We start from the raw sequence: 26,571 nt of genomic DNA, 5'->3' as shown, positions 1-26,571 counted from the left end.
TGAGTTCTTCCCTTGCATGGAAGCATGCATTGTAACAATGTTGACCTCTACCCACTATCACTCCAGTCCACCCACATGTAATAGTCATGACTATATCCATGTATTTCCAAATGTCTTTTTACACATGGTTGAAAACCACCAGTCTATGCCAATTATTTGAAAGCCAGAGGGATTTGACACCTTCTTTCTCTATCATTTCCTTATTGATAATAATTATAAAGTAACTTCATTTTATTGAATGCCTGCTATATGCTTTTAAATAATGTCCCTTCCAAAGAGTGATAATTTAGAATTTAGTTCAATTTAGAAATAATAAATCTTGAGTTTCGACTTACAAGACATACACTGAAAGAAACAATATCAGAATTCATAAGTCAGCAAGATAAATTTTTGGATAACACCAATATGCCATTTGTTGTGTATAGGAATGTTTGTCCTTCATTCTTCTTTTCCTCTATACTTCTTTCTGTGGACATCTTATACTCTTAGTTCTAGTGTATGTGGTGTCAGCTTTGTGAACTACTCATCTAATGTAATGTGTGGGAAGATTTGTAATATACCAGTTTTACTCTAAAGGCTTGAATATGACAAAGTTTCATCAGTGCTTGGAATTTTTACCTCTGACATGTTACTAGCATATCCCAAGAGGCCATTGCCCTCATAGCCTAGGTTCTATGAAGTAGGCAATCAAAAGAAATCCATTCAAGAGGATCAAACAACACCCCAAATGCAGACACATGAGTATTACATAAAGCATTATTATAGTGAACTACTGAGATGTTTGTCTTGCATTTACCTCTATCACAAAAGGATGGTTGAATAGACAACACAGTCATCATTAACTTTTTTCTTTGGAAAAGACATGATTGTATGTTCATCTATAAAATGAGGCAATTGCACAGATTATTTTAAAATTTTCTTCTAGCACAAAGTTCCTATTTTCTTGGAGTTTATGTCTTTTATAACCATACCAACTTATATTCACATAACAAAATGTGTGCATGTGAGTTTAGAACAAACTCCATCAATGTGTAGTGAAGAGTGACATACATCACTAAGAAAAGAAAACTGAAACTGGTGGTGAAGCTTGGAAGAATGAGGAGTTGTAGGAAGCCATGGCACATATCGATAATCCCAGCACCTCCGGAGGCTGAGGCAGAAGGATTGTGAATTCAAAGCCAGCCTCAGCAAAAACAAGGTACTGAACAATTCAGTGAGACCCTGTCTCCAAACAAAATACAAAATGGGGCTGGGGATGTGGCTCAATGATTGAGTACCCCCTGATACCCTCACTCCCAAAAAAATGAGGAATTCCTAAGTGTCTCCACTGATCTTTCAAATGAAAAGTGTCCAAGATTAAAGAAAATAATATTTTGGAATGTAGAATTTTTATTAAGGGACATAGAAGGAAATGAAAGGAGGAAGACAGAGAACCTATACATCTTTGGAAAAAGAAGTTGATGTAAAAACCAGAATTACAATTTTGAAAAACATGGAGTATAAAAAGGAGCATCTGAAATATCAAATAAATAGGTGTGACATCATCACATAAACCCTTAAAAGGAGATCATTTTTTATTTGTTCTAATTAACTATACATGAGAGTAGAATGCATTTTGACACATAATACACAAATGGAGTATAAAGGAGAGCATTTTGAGCATTTTATTTTCAAAAAAATAATGTATTTGTCAAAGAGGGAAAGGAACAAGAACACCAAGAATGTATTTCAATGATAAATATTGCTTTGTCATCTTTACAAAGGAAATAAAGATTATAGAATTAACACAGTTTTTAAGATGCAGAATTATAAAGTTCTTATAAGTAAAAGTAAAATGTAGTATTTGAGTCACAGATTATATAGGGCTTCCTCTTTATATGGTTGCTATTTTCTTACATTCCTAGATGAATATATCATACTTTCACTTGTTTCCTCAAATGTCAAACACTTCCTACTCTGTCTCCATTCTCAGCTGAACATCATGCTTCCCAGTTCACAAAATGATTTTCGTGATCAAATTAAAGTGTGGAGAAATTGAAGGCCCACCTAGAAAAGGAGTGGGATCCCACAATTAGAATTAGAATGGGGACATCCTTGTAAATAATGGACACACATTAAAACCACCTTGTCAACCAACCTTACTGTATATGTGTACTTTACAATGGACGACGACAAGAACGTGTTTCCAGGTCACACAAATGTTCTTCCTTCCTGTCCTGCATAATACTACTCTCTACTCCACTGCATCATTCTTGTTGGCTTGTACTTTTCTCTTCATTCACTGTTTTGCTTTTCTCTTTGTTTTAGATAAACGTCTGAAATCATTGTTGATATTCTCTATGTTAGATATCTTCCTTGCATTCTCTTGAGTTCAGAATTCTGGTTTTGAAAATAACTACTCCACCAACATGAGTTTTATCTAAATGGGAAGTGTGATGATTGACCACTGTTCCCCTTTTAAGATAGTTATGGCTATTCTGAGTCTCTTTATATTCCTGTATGAATTATAGAAACATTTTAATCAATATTACTGAAATGAAATTCATATACCGAAGAAGTCACCCAAGTAATGAGTTCTTTTTTTGTGTGAGTATTCATGGAATAATATAATCATTACTACCACTGATATGTTTGGGACATGAAGTGTACCCCAAAAGCTCACATGTGAGACAACATGAAAGGATTCAGAGGGCACATGATTGGGTTATGATAGCCTTAACCCAATCAGTGAATTAATCACTTGATGGGATTTATTTAAAGACAATTGAAGGCAAGTGGGATGTGGATGGAGGAAGTGGGGCATTGGAGACAGCTTTGGGCTATACATTTTTATTTGGCAAGTGGAGATCCCTGTCTGCTTCCTGATCATCTTGTGAGCCACTTCCTGTTGGAAGCCCCAAAGGAACTGTGGGTGAGGCTAAGCCATCTCTAAGAGGAGGTGTGCCCCTTGGAGAACTCTCCATGTCATCTCACTGGTCTGAGACTACTCCATTGCCTTAGCAACCTCCTGCTAAAAGATAATTCTTTGATGCCACAGAATTTATTGGTTCAGACAGCCCTAGGTTCAAATGAAACTCCCTAGATGGAAAGAGATAACCAGTGCACCCAAGTAGCCTTGAGATGCCAGATGCCTGGAGGAGGAAGAATTACAGCACAAGTGATGTCTCCAATCAGGCCAGTTTCCTACTGCTTCTCACTTCTTGTTTATCTTGAAAAAGTTTTTCTCACAATACATTCCCCATTATGTGTTTCATTATAAATAAAGCCTTCATGGGCCTTTTTCCTTTGTTAGAGATTGGACCCATCAGGTTCTGTCCACCCACCAGGCCCTAGCTGTGAACCTTTGTCTTTATTTCTAAATATTATTTTAGAATTTCAAATTCTCAGCCAACTCACAACTCTATGCGCAACACAAGGACAGCTTCCCTATACCACACTCTTCTGCCATTATAGCCTGCCTTACCTTGAGCCCTGAGAAATGGAGCCAGCTCCATATGGACTGCAATCTCTGAAGCCATGAGCTGTCTGAAACTGTTTTCTCCTCTACAATTGATCTTGTGGGATCTTTTAATCACAGCAATGAAAAAGCTGACTAAAACAACCACCATCTAAGTTTAAAATAATTTCTAACCACTCTCCCCAAATTATGTTAACTAGTAATTACTTCCCATATCTTCTCTTTTCACCAAGCTCTATTTTTTTAAGTAGAAAAGCAGTTTTTGTTTTCTGCAAAAACTGAAGCTGGAACTTGATAGTGACTGATTTTAAACTATGGCTCAATTCAGGGAGTATTTACATCTTAGCAATGTTAAATTTTTCAGTCTGTGAAGCCTGGATGTCTTTCCATTTGTTTAAATATGTTTTCACATTTGTTTTAGCAGTGTTTTGTCATTACAGTATACATATCTTATACTTCTTTTATTAGATCTATCTGCTGCTTCTTGTGACTCAACACTAATGATCCCGCTGAAGTAACTAGTCGGCCCACCTATCTTTTGGTTCTATGTCCCAATACCATAGAAATCGAATATTTTTATTAATTTCATTCTCACATTGTTTCTTATAATTCTATAAACATACAATTGGTTCTGTTATGCTTATCTCATATCCTAAATTCTTGAACATTTTTATGAGTTTTAATATTTATCTAATAAATAAATTGGGGTTTCTATACAGAGAGTGATACTGTCTCTGAATAGAGATAGCCTTAGTTCTCCTATCTAATTCTTATACATTTTCATGTCTTCTTCTTTTCTAATTGCCATGGCCAAATCCTCCACTACAATATTGAATAGAAATATTGAGGAAAACAACAAAACACAATGAAACAAAACACCTTTATAGTGCTTCAACTTTAAAAGAAAAAAAATCAATATTTTATGATTAATAATAATGTTACACTAGACCCTTACACCCTGCACAAAAATTAACTCAAAATGTTACCAAAAACTCAATCCTTGTCCCCATTGCTAATCCAGTAACAGGAAAAAAAAAAAAAACAGAAAAAAAATTTTTGAAAAACAAGAAAAAAATATGTATTGCTTTGTTAGCAAAGGAGAAACACAAGGTACTCTTGTCTCAAAGGCCGTGATTCTGCTCTTCAGCAGGAACAGGGGGGCTTTAAAGAGGTGATTCAAAGACTACATACATTCTATGTGTTCCTGTGTTTGGAATTGTAATTCACTTTCTAATTTGGGGGATCGTCATTCCTGAGCTCTTCTGCTACCGTCCCTAAAGTATGGATTACTTGTTTCCCATGGTGGGTATGTACTCAAGGAAAGATAAATCTGCTTAAAATGGGGAAGAAAGTTAATGCTGTTTCCCTTGAGATTAGGGAGGGGGAGAGATTAGGAAGGAGATGAAAGAGAGGAAGAGAAAGAAACATGTCCATTTTAAAAATAAGTTGCAGTGTCAGAGTAACCAGGGATAACTGGTTCAAAACATTCAGTGGATAACTGTCACAAAAATAGTTCAAAGACCTGAGAATTAGACCAGAAACTATGAACTCCTAGAAGAAATCATAGGGTCTATCCTCCAGCACAGTGTCACAGAGGTTCACTTTATGCTTTGAATACAGCCCTTGCTGCTTTGTCACTGTGACTTATTTCTAAAACTCATGTAACAGGGGTTCACTTGATGCTTGACTATATGCCTTACGGTTCTGAAACTTACGTTTTCTTTTTCTTTTTCGAAATCTTCTTTTCACTAAACTCTTCTTGGATCTTCTTCTCCCTAAATTTCTCCTCCATGATCTTCTTTTCCCTACTCTTCTCCTTCCTGGTCTCTCCTCCCCAATCTCATTTTCTCTGAATCACTTTTATAAAAGCCCACTGTTCCTTAGGAACAAATCACAGTCAATTCACAGGTCTTTGAGACAGGAGTCCCCTATGTTTCTCCTTTTCTAGCAAAGCAATAAACCTTCTTTTTCCTTTTTTTTTTTTTTAGAGAGAGAGAGAGAGAGAGAGAGAGAGAGAGAGAGAGAGAGAGAGAGGATTTTCAATATTTATTTTCTAGTTCTCGGCAGACACAACATTCTTGTTGGTATGTGGTGCTGAGGATCGAACCCGGGCCGCACGCATGCCAGGCGAGCGCGCTACCACTTGAGCCACATACCCAGCCCTCTTTTTCCTTTTTCTCAAGACCTTGTCTTCATTATTAGATGTGTACTGAAGAGGGGGACAGGGTTTTCAGTTACAATGTTTCTTTTTCTTTCTCTCTCCTTAATCTCTACCTAATCTCAGCAAATAAAAAAATACACTGAGATTTCACCTCACACCAGTCAGAATGGCAGGCATCAAGCATAAAAGAATCATCAGTGCTAGAGAAAATGTGGAGATGAAATAACACTTTTACACTGTTGATGGGATTGTAACTTACTACAACCACTATGGAATTTAGTATGGAGTTTCCTCAAAAGACAAGGAGTCGAATCACCATATCACTCAGCTATACCACTCTTTGGAATTTATCCAAAAGAATTAAACTCATCATACTACAGTGATGCATGCATAACCATGTTTATAGCAGCATAATTCCCAATAGTCAGACTATGGAGCCAACCTAGGAATCCATCAAAAGATGAAGGGATAAAGACTATATGGCATATAGTCACAATGGAGCCTTCCCCAGTCATAAAGAAAAATAAAATGATGTTATTTGCAGGAAAATGGATGGAAGTAGAGCCGATTAGCTTAAGTGAAATAAATCTAACTGAGAAGGTCAAGGGTTTTATGCTTTCTCTCATATGCAGAAGCTAGAACAGAAAAAGGAAAAGAAAGTGGGGTTGGATCTTAGGGGGGAAAAGGGTTAAGGGAGTTGGAAGTGAGGAGGGAGAGAGGAAGTATTGGGGAGTGAGATTGGCTGAATGATGTTGTTAATTCTGTGCATATATGGATATGTAACAAGGAGTCCCATCATTATGTACAACTATAATACAACAATAAAAATAGGGAAAACAAATCTTGCTTAATAGAGGATGATTCAATGAAAAAATGTAATAAGTAATATAAAATTTTAAAAATAAAAATATTAGTTATATTTTTTCAACTGTCCTGTATTAAATTGAGAAAGATCCTACTATTATAACTTTGTTGAATGCTTTTAAAATGAAAAGTTGTAATTTTGTCAAATGCTTTTTATGTATCTACTAAGACACCCAATTGCTTTTGTTTTTCTTAATTTTTAATGTAATGTATAACACTGATTAATTTTTATATATTAAATTAATCTTTAATTCCTGGAAAATTTCCCACTTGGTCACTATAAGGTTCATGCTTAGCATCTGCACGGCTATTTTAAGTGACAGCTACCATTTTAAGGAAAAAGTTATCCCTTTCCAGTCCAGTTTCTGAGAAAGGCTCAACACTCCCTCATACCAACCCAACCCCTAACCACATCCTAACCGCCTGCATTAGGACCTGCCCAGCTCGGATTCCTGAGACTTTCTCATAAAAATCTCAGAACCCAAGGCTGTTTTGCCTTTCTCTGTTATAGAGAGATGGCCTTTATTTGTCATCTCAAATAAACTCTCATGTGTATCTCTCCTTCTTTCATTTCTTGCTTACCCATCTCTTCGTTCCTTACTTTCCCTTCAGTCACAATAATAAATCACTTTTATATTGTGTCTGGATTCAGTTTGATTTTATAAAGGGGTTTTCCATCTCCAATTATGAGGAATTTTGCTTAGTGATTTTCTACTGATGTCTTTGTTTTTGCCACCAGGATAATTGTAGCCTCCTAGAATGAATTTGAGTATTGTCTCTCCTATTGATTTTGAAAGTTTGGTATTTTAGAAATAATGAGAAGTCACAAGAAGTCAAACATATGCTCAAAAGTGAGTGGGCAAGGCAAACCTTTACTTGGGGCAAGAGGCATGCTGGGGAACCTGATTTACAAGCACATCTGTGTGGGCAGTTCACCTGCCTATATCTGGAACCTATATCTGGAACTTATTGGAGGAGTTCTGGGTTACAATCTACACAATTGGCTAATTTTAGAATTAAGGCAGGCAAAGAGAAGGGTTTAAATTGATTCAATTAAGGCTGAATACTAGGTTTTGAAGATGAGTCAGCATACTTTCTATTTCTTATAGGTATTAAGTTTTTTTTTTTTAAAAAAAAAAAACACTATTTAGTAATTTTTTTCAGCAAAGTCATCTGGTCCTGGATTTTGTTGGAAAGATTTGTTTTATTGTTGATATAGCTGTTGCTGTCAATTGAATTTGGATATGAATTGCATTCTGTCTATAGGCTATTTGGGGTTGTGTAGGAATTATAACAATATTTATCATTCCAAAACTTTAATGTGGGATTTATTTCCTTTTATTTATATATTTTTCGGTCTATTCCATTAATGTTTTGCAGTTTTCAGTCTACAGAATTTTATCTTTTTACTTAATTTTTTTTTGCTATCTTACTCTTTTTCATGCTATCATAAATCAGAGTGCCTTCCTAATTTAATTTTCTACTACTTCATTTTCACGAAATACAAATGTTATTTATTCTTATTTGTTAATTTTTTTATTGTATAGCTTCACTAAATTGAATTATTCATTTAATAATTGTTTTGGTGGAATATTTAGTGTTTTGAATATCTGAGATCTTTTCATCTTCAAGCCAATATTATTTCTGACTTTCCAATTGGATGACTTTCATTTCTTTCTCTTGCCTAATTGTTCTAGCTAGACCTTCCAATACTCTCTTGAATAAAATTGGTGACATAACAGTGGACTACTTTATGCTTTGAATATAGCCCTTTCTGCTCTGCCACTGCAACTCATTTTTTAAATGGACTTGTGTTTTTCACTTTCTCTCTCCCTGTTCCTCCCTAATCTCTCCCCCTCCCTAATCTCAGGGGAAACAGAATTACCCTTCTTCCCCCTTTCAGTCAGGTTTATTTGTCCTTGAGCACACAATCAGACTTTGGGGATGGTACCAGAAGATCTCAGAATTCAGTACTTTCCAAATTAACTTCAACAGAGAACACCTAGGATACATGTAGCCTTTGAGTCAACTCTTTAAAAAACCCCTGTTCTGCTGAAGGGCAGAATCATAGCCTTTGGGATAGGAGTTCCTTTGTTTCTCCATTGCCAGCAAAACAATAAATTTCTTTTTTTCTTTTTCTCAATACTGTGTCCTTGTTATTGGATTGGCATCCAAGACAAAGACTGGGTTTTCGGCAACAGTGATAGTGAAAATTCTCATTCTTTTCCTAGTCTTAGAAAAAATGCTTTCAATGTCTTACAGTTTAGTGCAATTTTAAGTATGGATTTGTTATATATGGCTTTAATTGTGTCGAGATACATACCTTCTTTACACAATTTGTAAAGTGTTTTTATCATAAAAGGTTGGACTTTGTTGAATGCATTTTCTGTCTTTTGAGATCATAACACTTGTTCCCTTTGTTCTGTTAATGTGCTGTACCATATTTATTGATCTGTATGTGTTGAACCAGCCCTACACCCCAGGGATAAGTTCCACTGGGTAATGGTACAGATCCTTTTAACATTCAGTTCAATTCAGTTGACTAGAGCTTGGTAGAGGATTTTTTGCATCTAGATTTATCAAGAATATGGGACTCTAATTTCATTTTCTTGTAATGTCCTTATCTGGCTTTGGTATCAAAGTTAATGCTATCAAAGTAATATATCACCAATTGAGTTTGGAAAGTTTTCCTCCCCTTTAATATTTTGGAGTAGCTGAAGAAACTGCTATTATCACCCCAAATGTTTGGTAAAATTAATCAGTGAAGTCTTTGGACCTAGATCCCTCCCTCTATTTCTCTGTTTTTCTCTCTTCCTCTCATTTACTAATTAAACTACATTGCTTGTCATAGGTTTGTTCTCATTAGCTATTTTTCTTTTTCTGAGTCTATTTCAGAAGTTGTGTTTTCTCTTAGAAGTTGTTCATTTTTTTCTAATTTATCCCATTGAATTTTATTCCCCCACACATTATCTCCTCCTATGGCACACTATATGATCCTTCTTATTTCTGTAAGGTCAGTTTTGTAATTTATCCTATGAGTATAGTGTACCCACCTCTACACTTATCCTTTTCTAGGCTGAGCTCAGTTTTAGGTCAAATAATACAGCCATAACTCTCTTGAAGACACAGATTTTCTAAGGAGGAAACCACAGGTTGGGTTGAGTATGACTGTGTTCTGGGAACAATGCTTTTCAAGTGGTTAGATCTTTCTGTAACAGTTGTCTACTTTATGCTTTGAATCTAGCCTGGAGGCTCTGCCTCTGCAACTTATTTTTGAAATGGACGTGTTTCTTTCTCTTCCTCTCTTCCCCATCCTTCCTCTTCTCTTCTCTCTAGTGTCTGGGAAATTGAAGGTTTCTTTCTGACCCTAAACTGTGATGTCTCCTTGAGTACACACTCACCCCATGAATTAAGTAATTCAGATATTGGGATGGCACCAGAGATCTCAGAGATGATTATTTTCCAAATTAACAAGTGAATCATGAATTTAGAAAGAACATGAGGACTATAGCTTTAATCACCTCTTTAAAAGCCCCTGGTCACCTTAGTGGGCAGAATTACAGGCTCTGGGACAAGAGGAGTCTCCTATGTTTTCCTTTGCAAGCAAATAAATACAACTTCTTCTTTTTCTCAAAAATGTATACTCATTTCTGGGTTGGCATCAGGGACAAGGATCGAGCTTTTGGTAACATTCCCACTGGTTAAAATACTTGAATAGTCTACTTGACTATGAAGATGGAGATAAAGAGTTTATTTCAATAGCCCCAAGTTAAAGAGTCACAGATTCTGTTGCCTTAATTAGGCTCATTAGTTCCTCTTATATACATTTTTTAAAATTTTATTCTTGGGCTTTGGCTTTTGTTTGATTTTTGCACTGACTTGTAGGTGTTTTGCCATAAATCTTATTTTAGATGAAGCTTGGTATTGTCTCATTATTTTCTTCTGAAAATCAATCTGAATCGGGGAAATAGTTTCTGACTGATGGCTGTTGGAAGATAGAATTTTTTATTTAAAAAAATTAAAATATAAGAATACAAGATTTTAAAAATATCTAATTAAAAGTAATCAGATAATCATCAATATGAAGAAAAACATCACAATAAGATTCTAGGAAGGGCATATAACAATTAAATAACTGTGGACAAAATGATAAAATCCTCTTCATAAAATATTTAGATGATCACAAATGTTTGGCTCCTTGAATGATTCCATTAAATATCTAAAGTTATCATATCACAGTTTTACAGGTAAACACAAACTTATCCTTAAGTTGAAGACATCAGTTTCTAAGGCACATGATTAATTAATGCTGCTTTGATTCTATCTTTAATAATTTATTTGCCTATCAATGCCACTATAAAATCCCAGAAGGTTTTTACAAAATTTGCAATGAGCTAGAGTTAGCAGGTGCTATTAAGAGAATATGCAAGTTTTCTTTACAAAATGCCAGAAGTTGATTGCGGACCAACTGGGGAAGACCTATGAGATCTTTCCAGTGTACACAAAAGGAATGAATCTATAATTAAATTATAGTTAATCACAGATGGTTATTTTACAGCAGGTGCTCAGCTTTGAAAGTGTAGCTCTGGACTATTTTTGTTCCAATATGGTTCTTAATCCCGGTTGGTTATCTGGCAATATTTCATGGTTAGAAACTGCTTATTTTGTGGTTGCAAATATTATTTCATATAGTTCATGAGTATATAAATTATTCTTGTGTATAAAAACTTTCATATAAAATTTGTGAGCACATACACTCTGTTGTTTAGTATTCAAAAGCCTCTTGGTAAAACAGTTAAAATATTTTTGTCATATTCATAAATTCATTTTATTAGGAAATAATTGTTGTTCAAAGGTAACAGCATAATTATATGAAACAGTAGCCAAATTTAAAGAATAACAAATTGTTCAAAAACATGTTAGTCCTGTACTGTGTCCTGTAGTCAATAGTAGTGTCGCATTTTACTTTCAAACAAGTTAATAATGTAACAAAAAGTCATAATACCATTGAACTAGGTAGTAGTCGTCACAGTGTTTAAGCAAAGGAATGGAAAAAGATCATATAGCATTTAATTTTTAAAATTAACACACTCCTTCAATAAATAATAATATTGCTTGCATAACAGTTCTCTCTTCATAAAAAGTATAAAACTGATCTGAGTGCATGTACTTCAGGGTCTAATTATTAAACTTTTATTAAATGCAATTTAATTACTTAAATGCAAGTAATAGCTTTTTCAGTTCCAGGATTTTATTGTGGACCTATTAATATTTTACATTCTTATAGGCAGCCATTAATTTTCTTGAACTCTCTACATATGCCTCTGCTTGTTCTTAGTTTGGAGTAAGGAATTGAATATCCCTGCCCCTAATTGGTTTGGCATTGCTTTCTGGCACAATTGCTTTAAATCTGTTATTTTCTTTATAATCCAAATAGGTATTTTCTCTTTCAATAAAGGAAGAAAACACACACACACACACATATATACACACACACATACACACACTCAAATGAGCACTAAAATAAGAATGCCTTTTCTTACCTCCTGTTGTAGGAAATGAGCCTTCTTTAGATTTTTGGAAGAAAATTATACATGGAATGATGAAGGCAGTGTTATGAGTTAGGCCTGAGAGCACCATTAGCATATGTGGCAATTTAATTAAACTGGAGTTGAATAAGTAGAAAAAAAGAAATCATGTTTATGATCAGAAGATATAATTTAGAAACAGCAGGGGTAAAATGGAAAAATTCATGGCAATGATAAAAAATGTTTCCACTCGAGAATCTGCCAAGAAAAGAAAAGTTCAATATCAACAGTTTGACCTCTGAACTCCTTTCCCAAAGTGAACACTCTCCTACCAGCTAAAGTGAATCATACTCCTACCCATACCCATACCCATACCCATACCCATACCCATACCCATACCCATACCCATACATACACATAGTGACTAGCTTTTTACATATTTTTTCTTCTTCCTGGAATGATCATTCCTTCCTTCAATGTCTCCCTGCTTCTTCTATTCCAAACTCAGGTAAATGATATCTCTAAACCTTCAGCTGGGTAAATTGTATATTTCATCAGTTAAGCATTCCCAGATTTCTTTCATATCTTGTGTTCTATTATGTGATATTCCTATGTTACTTTAAAAACTCCCAATATTCATACCAATTGTTATTGTTTAGATATGAGGTGTCCCACAAAAGCTCCTGAGTGAGACAATGCAACAAAGTTTAGAAATAAAATGATTGGGTTATATGAGTCTTAACCTAATCAGTGCTTTAATCCCTGATAGGGATTAATTGGGTGGTAAATGTGGGCAGATAGAGTAAGGCTGGAGGAGGGTCATTGGGAGCATGCCTTTGGGGTATATGTTTTGTCTATGATGAGGGGAGTCTGTCTCTCTCTGCTTCCCGCTGCCATGTCTTGAGCTACTTTCTTCTACCACACTCTTCCAAACACAGTGTTCTGCCTCATCTCTATCTCAGAGCAATGAATCTGGCCATCTATGGATTGAGACTTTTGAAATCATGAGTCCCCAAATAAAAATTTCTTCCTTTAATTGTTCTTTTCAAGTCTTTTAATAATACTGGTGAAAATGCTGATTAAAACACCAATAATATCCTTTTGTTTTGTCTCAACTCTTTTTATGCAGTCAGCTGTGTGCTCTTAATCTAAACTGTTATCACAACGTATCCCTAGTATCCAGCAAGGTGCCTATCACATAGGTACTGAGCAACATTTTTTTCCCCCAAAGTAAAAAGGATCTAACAGGCAACAGTTTTGTTGCTTATAAGATTTTTAAATAATAATGTTTCATTTCCTTCCTACCTTTGAAGACAGATGACACATACCATATAAGGACACACATTATTGATTGTAGAATAGTGACCATTTGAAAAACTGCAGATATGTGATCCCTACTAGCTATGCTTTACTATAGAAGACCTGATTTTTCTTTTACAAGAGAAAACCATGACAATTCTATGGAATTGCTGGCAGGTATATGGAAAAAATATTATACACATACTCACTAAAATTATATCAAAATTTAGAAAATTACCACTTCTCCACCTCGTATCTGATGATTAGTGTATGGCCTATGTCATTTAAAAAGCTAGTCAGAGTGGTCATTTATTACCTTTATTATAAATCTACATACTAGAATTATCAGCCTGACACAACATATGTTTTACAGTTTAGGTTTTAAGAGTAAAAGCCTCACTTGAGATATTAAGATTCAATATACAAAAGTAGTTACCATACCAGTATGTATTCTATGCATCCATAAATCTTATGCAAAAACAAGTAGACATAATGAGGTCTGACAACATCAATTTTACATGACCTACATTAAAAACACCCCAGTAAGCAACATTCTTTGGAGACAAATATTATATTTCCTAAAATGCTACCATGGCAACAAGTTCTGATTAGTCAAAATGGTACTTATATATTCATAGATTGTGTTTTCTAGTAGGTGCCCACCTTTTTAGATTCATAATCCTATGCAACAGAAGCACATAGAATGGTTGGGTAGAACTCCTGTCCCCAAAAGTTTATGGATAAGTACACCAACATTCTAGGCTACAGAGCAGATCAGTATTGCTAAGTTGGATCCAAATAATTTTTAATGATTTTTTTAAATTTTAGATCTACTTACTAATGCACAATGTTCAAACAATTAAAAAATTTAAAAAACTATATTTGCTTTTAAAGTGGAGTATTCATGTTTATACATGAGAAAAAATAAAGTTCTTAAATTGTAATCTCTTAAAGGTATTACTCCTGATCTTTCGTATAGAAACCATAAGATAAAAGGAAAGACATTTTTATTAATTCTAAATGGAAAGCTCAAAAATTTGTGAGGCAATGAACAAATGTTAAGCTGAGATTTTTTTGTTGTTGTTGTTGAAGAGATTGTGCAAAATACTGAATAAGGAAATTAGGATGAACATTTCTTTCTTCCTTTAAAAAGGAAGATCAGGTTTGCATCCCTCTACTGATCACTCATTCTGTTTGTTATTTATAAATTTGCTTCCCTGGCATGGGGAGGGATTCTCATGCTCATATGTTATTGAATGTTACTGCTTTTTTCACTGTTCTGATTCTTATATAAGAGAAATCCTTTTCCATGTCCATATCTTAATGAAGAATTAGAAAATAAGACAGTCAGAGATAGCTATACTTTAAAAGTAATTGTTACAAAAATTCCTTTAGGAAAGTCAACAAATATGCTAAGTGTTTCTGTTGGGATATATTAGGTAAGTTTTATGGGGAACAATTGGGGAAAAAAATCAAGTGATTACAAAATTAGATAAAAACTGTCAAATACAAGAGTATAAAGAAACAAATATATTATAAGTACCCTTAGATTCAAGCAAGAGAATAAATCCTGTCAAACATGAGATTAGTATTCTGAAGTGTAATCTCATGAAAATCTTATATGGTTCTGAAAAGAAATACTAGAAATAAAGACTATCAGAAGGTGTCTTTAGAAGTCTGACAGCAGAGATTATATTATATTATATTATATTATATTATATTATATTATATTATATTATATTATATTATATTATATTATATATGCATTAAAACAGTTTTGATATAAAATTAATTCTCAGAAAGCAATGAATGGTTATAAAATCAAATACACACTTGAAAATCTTGAATCATACACACATCATCATAGTCTTTAAAAATGCCTCACCATCACAAGGTTCTGGACCAAATCAGAAACCTGAATATGGGACAGGTGAGAAAAGATGGTGGTCAGCTGATTTCTTAATTAACAGAGTTGAGAAGCAGGCAGTGATTCTGATGAGGAAAGGAAAACATAATGTTTGAGAAAATATCTGAGTAGTTCCAACATTCAACAAAAAGCAGGTATTCTGATTTTTATTTTCTAACTATTAAGAATAAGTTAAGCCCTGACTACAACTAAGAACTCCTCTAAGTGCTAACTGAAGAATGCACTGCCCACCCCCCAACTTTTGCTGTCTGTTTTCTATGTGCATTTGTGTGTGTGTGTGTGTGTGTGTGTGTGTGTGTGTTTATAATTGAGGTATATAGGTGAAGGACTTCTTGAGATAACTTGGGAAGAAAGTGAAGATAAGAGACATGGTTCAACTTCAATGGCTCTGTTTGGGCTTTAACATTGGAAGCACTGAAAAAAAAAACCAAAAACTCCAAGAGACTGAAAGGAGAAGAATGGGAGGATGAGAGAAGGCCAAGGCCAGAGAGGGAGAGTAAGAGAGTAAGCACTTAGGAAAGTAAGAGAGACAGAGAGAGAGATGATATGGGGTAGGTTAGTTCATGATGGGTCATAAAATCCTCATTGAAGTAAACTCAAGGTGGGAGGGGAATGGAAATAAAGGTTATAGGCAATTTACATTAGGGTAAAATGTTTTTCCTATAAAATAAACAGAAAAATGCAATACAAGTAGAGAGCAGTGCCACATGTTTTGTTTGCCTGTTTGCTATTTTTTTTTTAAATTACATTAAAGCATATTTTTATGCTGGTGAAATAAGCCAGGTAGAAGGGTAGAAATGATGATGCAGGACAGAGCAAGGATTGACCTGGCAATGAGGAAATTCTTCCGTGAACTCAAGGTTATGGGTCCTCTGCAGAAGGGAGAGTGTGGTTTAAACACAACCAAGAGCAGAAACAAAGGGAAAGCATACCTCATATGCACAGTGCCCAAAAATGAATTCCACAGCTCTACATTACATTAATATGGCATATCACTAGTGACATTTCAAGAAAAAAATTTGACTTTTACAAATCACACACAAACACAAACACACACACAAAACATTCAACAGAAAATAGATTAAAGATAAACATCTGGGGGCTGGAGATGTGGCTCAGCGGTAGCGCGCTCGCCTGGCATGCGTGCGGTCCGGGTTCGATCCTCAGCACCACATACAAACAAAGATGTTGTGTCCGCCGAGAACTAAAAAATAAATATTGAAAATTCTCTCTCTCTCTCTCTCCTCTCTCACTCTCTCTTTAAAAAAAAAAAAAAAAAATCTGAAATGTTGTACAGTATATTGCTATCACCAAATTTTTATTGGGTATGATACCAAAAACATAAATATAAAAAGCATGAGTAAAATGGATCTATCACAAAATAACAATCCTGCATACCAAAGGAAACAATGGACAGACTGAGAAGGCAACCTACAGAAGGAGAGAAAATATTAGCATGCCCTAGGTTTGATGAAGAGGGTTAATACCCAAAATATATAATAAATTTATACAACTTGGCAAAAAATTAAAATAATAAAAACCCAATTCAAATGAGCAAAATACCTGAATAGACATTCCTCTTAAAAAGATGTACATAGACAATAAGAGCATGAAAGGGTACTCAATGTCAATAATGATGAGGTTAATGCTAATCAAAATCACAGTGAAATCTCCTCTCACACATTTTAAGATGGCCATTATATATAAAATAATAATAAAACTAAATAAATATTGATGAGGATGTGGAACAAATGGAACCCTTGTATACTGTTGCTGGGAAAGTAAAGTGCTGTAGCTGCCATGAAAAAATACTAAGAAGGTTTCTAAAACAATTAAAAAGAGAACCACAATACAATTCAGAAATCCTCAAATATCCCCAAATCTTAGTACACCTGTTAAAGAGTGGATGTCAGGATCTCAAAGGAAATTTATAGTCTCATGTTCATTGCAGCATTTTTCACAAAAACTAAGATTTGGAAAGAACATAGATGCTCATTGTCAGATAAACAGATATAGAAAATGTGGTAAATAAATACAATGGGATATTTACAGCCTTAAAGAATATGTCTAACCATTTGCAACAAAGTGAATGAATCTTGAGGCTCTTATGCTGAGGAAAAATAGCCAGCCAAAGATGAACAAATATTGCATGATTCTAATTACGTGAAATACAGAAAATCATGAAACCTTTAGAAGCAGAGAAAGGAATGATAGATTGTAGTGCCTGGGAGAGGAGGAATTGCTGCTCAACAAATGTAGGTGTACTATACAGCACTGCACCTATATCCCGCAATACTGACTACATGCTTAAACATTTGTTAAGAATTTTGTTGAATGTGAAATGTTGTTCCCTCAATTAAAAAGTAGCAAAAAAATACAGAATGTATCATCTTTTCCATCTGCTTCTGAATTTGGTTTACAAATGTTTTATTAAGAAATTTTACATGTATGTTCATCAAGGATATTGCTCTGCAATTTTCTTTCCTTGTTGGGTCTTTATCTGTTTTGGACATCTGGGTGATACTGGCTTCACAGAATGAGTTTTTAAGTGTTCCTCTCCTTTCTAGTTCATGGAAAAATTTAAGGAACAATGGTGTTTGCTGAGAGCCATAGCCAAGTAGGAATGACCCATGGCATTTTTGGTTGAAAAGTGACACCAGCAAGCCATTGAGATGATAATGATTATGTTAAGATGCGCATTCAATTGGAGATTAGACCCCTGCTGTCCGCCTTGGCCTGCTACTTTGGAACTCTCATAGGACTCCCAGAGAGTTCCCATTGGTTGGGGAAGTGCAGTAGGAGGGAATTCCGAAGGAGGGATGTCCTGTTGGTGGAGTGTGTCCCTGGAGAAGGCCGCATGCGTGACATCCTCCGGAGTTTTCGAAATAAAGTTTGTTCCTGCTTGAGTGGCTCTTTTGAGCCCAGCCAGACTGCGGCAAAAAACTAGGACTAAAACCAGCACATGACCTAGCTATCCCAATCGTTGGTATATGTTCAAAAGATTTAAATTCAGGGTACTATAGAGATATAACAAGATAACTTGAATACTCAATGGAGAAAATAATAATTTTTCAGTGACCTTTGAATTTTTGTCTAAACATTAAAGTCTCTTATTTTGGTGAGAAATGTAAAGTGAATTTCAAAAAATGAAAGTGATGCTAAGGACGTAGGATATATCTCAGATGTGGAGTGTTTGCCTAGAAACAACACAACTCCATGCTTTGCTATGGAATGAACTGAGTAATGAGGGGTAGATATCAATCAGTGACAAACTTTGAAAAGAGTGAGAAAATTAATACTGACCATGTTATATTTTTCTTATTTTCATAGATACTTATGGACACATGAACTGGCAGTAAAGTCTATGTGATATGTATTTACTTCTGTTTCATATACTATGATAGCTGAATTTAGAAGAGTGTTCTTGGGGGGACAGTTTTATTTAACTAAACTGCAATTAACTGATATTTGTGTATAGTGGAACCCTACAAAATGAGGACTAACTGTGTTGTCCTCAGATTTTTGTACTGTCGAGAATACATGATTGGCTTAGATTTCTTGTCTATTGAGTTTGCAGGGAAGGTATTGAGCTTGAGCTATGATCATTGGAAGGCTTAAAAACATAAATGGATATTCATTTGCCAGTACATCTGACAAGCTGGGTATGGTTACTGGCAAGAAAATTTAGTTCTTCCACAAGTGGAGACTCCTTAGAATTCCTTGAATGTCCTCATAATGTCATAAAAGTACCATAAGAATAAATAATAGGAGAGAGGGAAAGGTGGAAGCTGCAAGTTATTTTATTATCTACCCTGACTAAAGGGAAGTCGAGGTCATTAAGGACTGAATTTTACACATGGCAATGGAAAATTTAGTAAAAGAATTATAATAATAAAAGTAAAAAAAATAGCAAAAATAAACAAACTTAAGGCTCACAAGGGCTGAGGTAGAGATCATTAATATTTGGAGTTTTGGAAATAAAGTTTGTTCCTGCTTCAGTGGCTCGTGATTTTGTGCCCAGCCAGACTGGGGCAGGTGTTAGTGCTGGTAAAATTTAGCTGTGAATCCTTTGGACCTTTTTTTTTTTATTGGGAGGTTTGTTTGTTTGCTTTTTTATAAATCACTTCTTTAATCTCATGGCTTATTTTGTCTGTTCAGGTTTTCTGTATCCTCTTGGTTTTGATTTTTAAAGATTGGGTTTGCTAAAAATTTATCTCTTTCTTCTATACTTTTCAATTCCAGCTTAGAACAAAAATTTAAAAGTGGGAATATATTCAGAACTGTGAGCATAGGTGTGTGCCAAGGTCCCATTCTGAGCCCAGCTTGAAACTCAGAGTAATCACCTGGCCACCTGATGAGAAAAAATAAAGAGTGGCCATTTGGTTTTGGAAGAAAGAAAAAAGGAAGAAAGGGAGTGAGAGAGAGAGAGAGAGAGAGGGAGGAAGGGAGGGAGGGAGGAAAGAAGGGAGAAGGAGAGGAAAGCAGGGAGAAAGAAAAGAAAAAAGGGTGAAAATAACTTTCTGATCTCCAGTGCAGAATGTGTACATAAAGAAACCCATTTTAAGATGGATATGCTTCCCTGATTCTCACTGAAACTGTAGAGATCTGCAGATATCTTTTTCTCTCCCACAGGCTCCCTGAACAGGATTCAACTCTCCTTTCTGCTCAGTCTACAATTCTTGAAATTACCTGGGTTCTTTTACAGGACCCTGGAGGTCCACCACCAATCAGGCCACATCCTGTCCTGGCTTATATCACTTCTTTTATCATTCTTGTGCTACTCTAAGACATCTCTGGACTTCACCTGGTCACTGTGTTGGACTACTTTGAGTTACATGGCTCTTTTGCTTTGTTGAGCAGCCCTACCACTTGACTTGTTTCAATCTTGGGGAGCAGCAGGTGCGTGTTGGCTACCGGTATAGTCTGTCATTTCTCAATCTCCAACATTATGAATTAATTTGAATCTGTAAGTATACATATGACTTGATCATAAAAAAGAATATATTCAAAACTTACCTTAGCTATTACAGGAGCCAAGTATCTAAGGTGATTATCTAGAATCATGAGATAATAAAGAACTATGGTCCCTTTTTATTAACAAAATCTTGAAAGTTAAACTGGTTGTGAAGGAAAGAATGAGAATGAAGAAAGTGATACAAATATATTGATTATAAGTCCCTCGCTGTGAACAGGAGTTCAAAATATGTCCTATTCAAGCTTAACTCTTAAGAGGCATATTTTGAGAGATTTCAGAAGATCTAAAATTAAATGCTTTCTCCACGCTTCTCTGACCTGATTCCATTCCCATTTCTATTACATTCAACATAAAAAGAATGACTATATAATTTATTTTCTGAATTGTGTCATACTTTAGAAGGAAAAGGATACTATAACGTATTATGAGACCTAACCCAGGATAGCTCTGGTCACCCTATATATAGCGAAGAGGCAAGTAGGTAGGATAATCATAATATATAATGTCCAGGACTTGGTTTGTCCAAGACTTTCCAATATACACAGTAGTTACTCATTTCCCATTCAAAATTCAAGATGTACTTTTGATGATTACGAAGTACCTGGATATTAAATACTAGAAATTATGTATTCCTCTTAAAGGGAAGGGAAGACAAGAGTGTCTTTTTATTTAAGAAGCAGAACAATAAAAGAAAACTTTATTTTCTAACATATTCATCTTTAGAATATAGCCAAATTTACATAATGTATGATCCCTAGCCAACAAGAGAAGATGGCTATATTAAAAGCTCTTGCATCTATCCAAATTAACTCAAAATTTCTTTGGAAATTCATCTTCTTTAAGACTAATCATAGTGCTCTGTAGTATCAGACATACGTAAATTTACTCAATAATCTACATTTAACTGATACTAAGTATGTATATTAAGTTAAATTTAATGTATTCTGATACATAATCCTTTAAACATCAATCAAAACAACATTATTTTTGATTATTATATTTTATAAGAAAAAAGTTGTATTCATGTGGGTACTATGTATTCAATGTATTATGGTACATTAAGATATTTGATGACTAATGAACTTAAGAAAATGTAAAAAGGCAAGACACAGAGACCTGGAGAAGTTGGAGCTAAAGTAGTCAATTAATGGAAGTAGACCCAATAAATATCCAACAGACCCAAATGGTCATAATTCAAGCAAATACTTACATGGTAATTCTGGATGGCAAAGATTTTGGAGAACAGATTTTCATTTACTTTGGAATTCAGTGTGGTCATGTCATTTCACAGCAGAAAAAAAAAAACCCGAGAAATGAGTTTTTAAGTTATTTATTATTGTATGAATATCCTAGAGCATACTTACACAAATTAAGATGGCTTTGACATCAATAAGCAATGCCATTTTTTTAGACCACCTTCAGTTATATGGTGGAGCATTGACTGAAACATTATTATGTGGTGTGTGACTATATATTTATTTGATAAATATATATGAACTAATCTTTCAATTTACAGTAGACAGACAATTCCTATCCTCTTTGCCCTAGAAATAAATATTTTAGGAGACTAGAAGAGTTGAGAATGATATACAGTATAAATTAAATATATGTGCTAACATAAAACTGATTTAATCTTATTTAGTACATTGACTAATAACTGACAAATCATTCATATATTATCTTCAAATGTGTTTAGAATTCAACTGACTATTGATAGTTATGTAGTAAAACTTTTTACCTTAATGAAAGAACAAAAATCAAGGATAAAAAAATCAGTACTACAAATTTATCTTATATTATTCTTAAGTTTAAAAATTTTAATTTATATCAAACTTAAAACATTTAATAAAGATAACTTAGAGCCAACTCACTTGATCAAATAAAGCAAGTTAGCTGTTGTTTGCATATGCTTTAATCAGCATGCAATTATTTACTAGTTAGTACAGTGTATACAGCAGTATTGTGATACCGTGTGTATTAGCACAGACTGCCATGATGAAATGACATAGATTGGATTACTTAAATAATGCATATTTATCTTCTCAACAGTTGTGGAACTCACAGGTTCTCATCAAGGACAATTTCTGTGAGGGTTCTTTATGGATCACAGATGTCTCTTTTCTCTCCACATCTCATCACTAAGAGAGGAAAAAAAAAGAGTTTGCAAGATCAATCTTTTGGGTGTCTATTTTCATAAAGTCAGTAATGTCATCATGAAGCCCCCCTCCCTGACTTCATCTAAACCAAATTACCCACCAAAGGCACCATTTCCAAATATCTTCACACTAGAAGACTTCAACAAAATTTTGAGGGGACACAATTCACTCTATACCACTATGTGTATAGCTCATATGTAAGCCTTCTATAAATACATCCTCCAAATTAGAATATTTTTTGAGCAAGAAATGTGTGCTATTGATAATCACAGAGGAAACAGTTGTAAATTTTTTCAGGCAAAGAGCTGAGATCATTCTTTCCTAAGTTATTCCACTGTGCATAAGGACAGAAATCATATTTTTAATCTAATACTTTTACTGAAATTTAAGCTTGACTGCCTAGAGTACTTAGCACAATTAGCTTAATATCTGTGTCTTGCATATAGTACATACAGATAAAGGGAAAGAGAACATTAATTGAGTGTGTATGCTAGGTATTGTGCTGTGTGTTATAAAAATTATGAAGTAGAGATATAAATCCACTTCTAGTTAGGAGGTAATATGGAAAAGAAAATACAACATGTTGGGTAAGATTATAGATTGTGAGAATAAGCTGTGTGGATTTATATTACAGCTCCATTTCTATAACTACTGTGTGATAATTTGTCAAAATATTGTACAACCTTGATCACCTTTTCTGTATTTCAGTTTTATCATCTATAACATATGTATAGTAAAAATAGCCACTTCATAAGACTAAATATATCATGCAAGTATATGTGCATCTGAGTGTGTGTGTATGTGTATGTGTGTTTGTTTTAAAGATGTCCTAGCACAGGTAGTAGATACATGCTTCCTATTAATAGTAAATAAGTGTTTCTTTTGTTTTATGTCATCCCAGACACCATTGCGATTGATTATACATTTTCATTTAACTTATAAATAATAGATATTTATTTCTGAAATTTATGAAGGCTGAGAGGTTCAACATCAAGGTAATGTCAGGTATGGTGGCAAGGGAAAGTGTTTTCTCTCCTTCTAATATGGCACCTTGAACACTGTGTCCTCACAAGCAATTTAGGAGGGCTCCACACATATAACTTAATCACCTCCTGAAGAACTCACTTCTTAATACCATCATGTTAGCAATTTTCAATTTGAAGTTTGGATGATACAGACCATATGATGAATCTCCCTCAAACTAGGCTCCTTGGCACAAAAGCATTTGACAAGTCAAGAGTTGTGGTGCACACCTGAATCCAGCTACTCAGGAGCATCTTAGGAAGACCCTGAATCAAATTTTAAAAAGTTTTAAAAAGAGCTCAGGAGGTAGCTCAGAGCTGGAATTCTCCTGGACTCAATTTCAAGTAATGCAAAACCAAAATAAAACAACAGATAAACAAAAGACAACTTGACAGAGGCTTTCCTCCAACTCCAATTAAACACCCTGTGATAAACACATCACACGACAAACACATCTTTGTTGCTTTAAGCCATTGAGGCTTTACAATTGTTATTGCAGTATTACCTGACCTAGTCTTCTAGTTACAGACATATTTTCAAATCTTTTAGTATATCACAAAATATTGAAACTTTAGGTTATTATGTGACTCAGAGATTTTATTTTTTTTTTAGAATTTGTTTAATGAGGTTGTTTTGCACATTAAAAAATGCAATGAAAATATTATTTCTAAGAGGACTATAATTAAATATGCTTAATTCTCTATTCAAGTTATTTTATTTTAAATTTTTATATTTAAATGACTTTCCTTTTTGTTTTTATTAGTGTATTATAGTTGTAGATAAATAGCTGGATTCATCTTGACATAATCATACATGCATGAAATTTAATTACCATTCCAGTCCCTGGTGACTTCTTTTACCTCCTCTTCCTCCTACCCCTTTTCCCCTTTATCTACTCTACTGGTTTATCTTCCACTCATTTATTTATTTTTAATTAGTGCTTTACAGACATACATTGAATTAGAATTAATTGTGGCATATTTAATACATGCACATAGCAGAGTTTTGTCAAATTAATTATGTATCTGTTCTACTTTTCTATCCCCCCTCTCTCCCCCTCTATCCCCTTTTTTTTCCTCCGCTAATCATCCTTAGGAATCCCCTTAGTTTTGATTACGCTGAGATTTTATCTCAATCCTTTATGACTGGTAATTACCAAGAATACAAATAATAATAAATGCTGGTGAGGGTGTGGGGAAAAAAGACTCATACAATGTTGGTGAAATTGCATATTAATACAACCACTTTGGAAAACAGTTTAATGCTTCCTCAAAAGCAGAAAGAGTGGAATCACCATATGACCCACCTATTCCACTCCTGTATATTTATTCCAAAGAAATAAAATCAATATACTATAGTGATACAGCCACATTAATGTTTGTAGCAGTGCAACTTATAATAATCCAGTTATGGGACCAGTCAAATTCCCTTCAATAGACGAATGGATTAAGAAAATGTGGTATATGCACAATGGAGTTGTATTTAACCATAAAGAAGAATGAAAATATGGTGATTGCTCAAAAGTGGATGAAACTGGAAAACATCATGCTAAGTGAAATAAATGAATAACACATTCAGAAAATCAATGGTGAAATATTTCAGATGCAGATGTTAGGATAAAGTAAGGGAAAAAAAGGGTCAGGGGCTTATAAATATTTTAAATGGCTTCCTTAGTCTTCTAAGAAGAAAAAGATTAATTTTAAAATCCAGCTTACAAGTAAATTTATTTGTATTTAAATTGTGGTGGAACATGTAAAATATTAAATTTGTTACTTTATCCCATTTTTGTTTTTTATTTCTTGAATTTTTTTAGTTATGTATAATATTAGAATACTTTTTGACACAATCACAAAAGCTTAGAATATAATATTCACAATGTTGTACACTCACATTCAATATTCTTAAATACTGTATTTGTTTTATTTCGTTTCACATCATAGTACTGCTAACTAGAGCTGATTTTGGGGTCATTATCCATATATGATCTGGCTTTAGAATAAAAGGTGAATGAATTAATTTCTTAAAACCTGAATAGGAAAATGCATATGGATATTAGCAAAATAGCCTAATGCCTAAATTTCATATTTCAGAACAATGTATTAATAGCATTGTCATAGCATTCTTTGACAAAGAAATTATATGTCTCTTCGTAAAAATTATATATATATATATATATATATATATATATATATATATATATATAATATGTTAGCCTTTGGGCAAAATTATTGCTTTCTATTTATATAATCTAAATCTATTTATTTATAGATGGATTCACATATGGCTGAGTGAAATGCTACTTTCACAACAGATTAAATGAACAGTATAGAGAAATTTTATATAGAAGCTTTCCATATTTTTTAAAATAAGAATTGATTCTATTCTGTATGACCTCAGCTTCATCTAATGAAATAGGAGAAGCTAACTACATGTGAACTTTCAAATGTTGAACTTTCCAAAGTCTTGGGTATTGTGATTAAATATGTCCTTTTGTGTGATATGTATATACTATGATGTAGAAACTAGGACAAAGAGGATATATAAGAAAAACTGAAGATAATCTTTTTAAGCTTAGAAAAAGGAGATTTTAAAATGCAAAAAAGTGAAAGTGCTATAGGCTAAGAGAAAATTTTTGTTTATCCATTCTTCTATTTAAACTGTTTACTGAACATTTATTACATGTCAATCATTGGGCCCTGATTGTGTTTATTCCTGGGAAGAGTACTATTAGATATACTATGAACACATTTTTTGGGAAAAACACTATATTAGACACTACTTATAAGCTGGAAGTAAGCCAAATACCAAATATACAATTTAATTTTCTATCAAATGTTAAAATATTAAAAGAATTTAAAATAGAAAATAGACCTATTTTAAAATGAAGAATACTATTATTAAGATGTTCATATTACCTGACTTTTGTTCCTGGAGAAAAGTAATGAGAAAACAAATAAATACCAAACAATTAGCTCCTATCATGAAAAGCCTTCGAGAAAAACAATACAATATATATATAAAACAATCAAATATTATTAAAATACATTCAAAATTAAAGAGTAAGAATGCTCCAGGAACACAATAATAAAAGTGTTAATGTTAACTAAGAATATTTTTAAATTGAACAAATGGTATAATAATGCAGCAAGTGCCAGAATGGAACTTGTAGAAATGACAATTC

This window comes from Urocitellus parryii, chromosome 11 (genome assembly GCF_045843805.1).
Source record: "Urocitellus parryii isolate mUroPar1 chromosome 11, mUroPar1.hap1, whole genome shotgun sequence".
NCBI lineage: Eukaryota > Metazoa > Chordata > Mammalia > Rodentia > Sciuridae > Urocitellus > Urocitellus parryii.
This window is presented reverse-complemented; position numbering follows the sequence as displayed.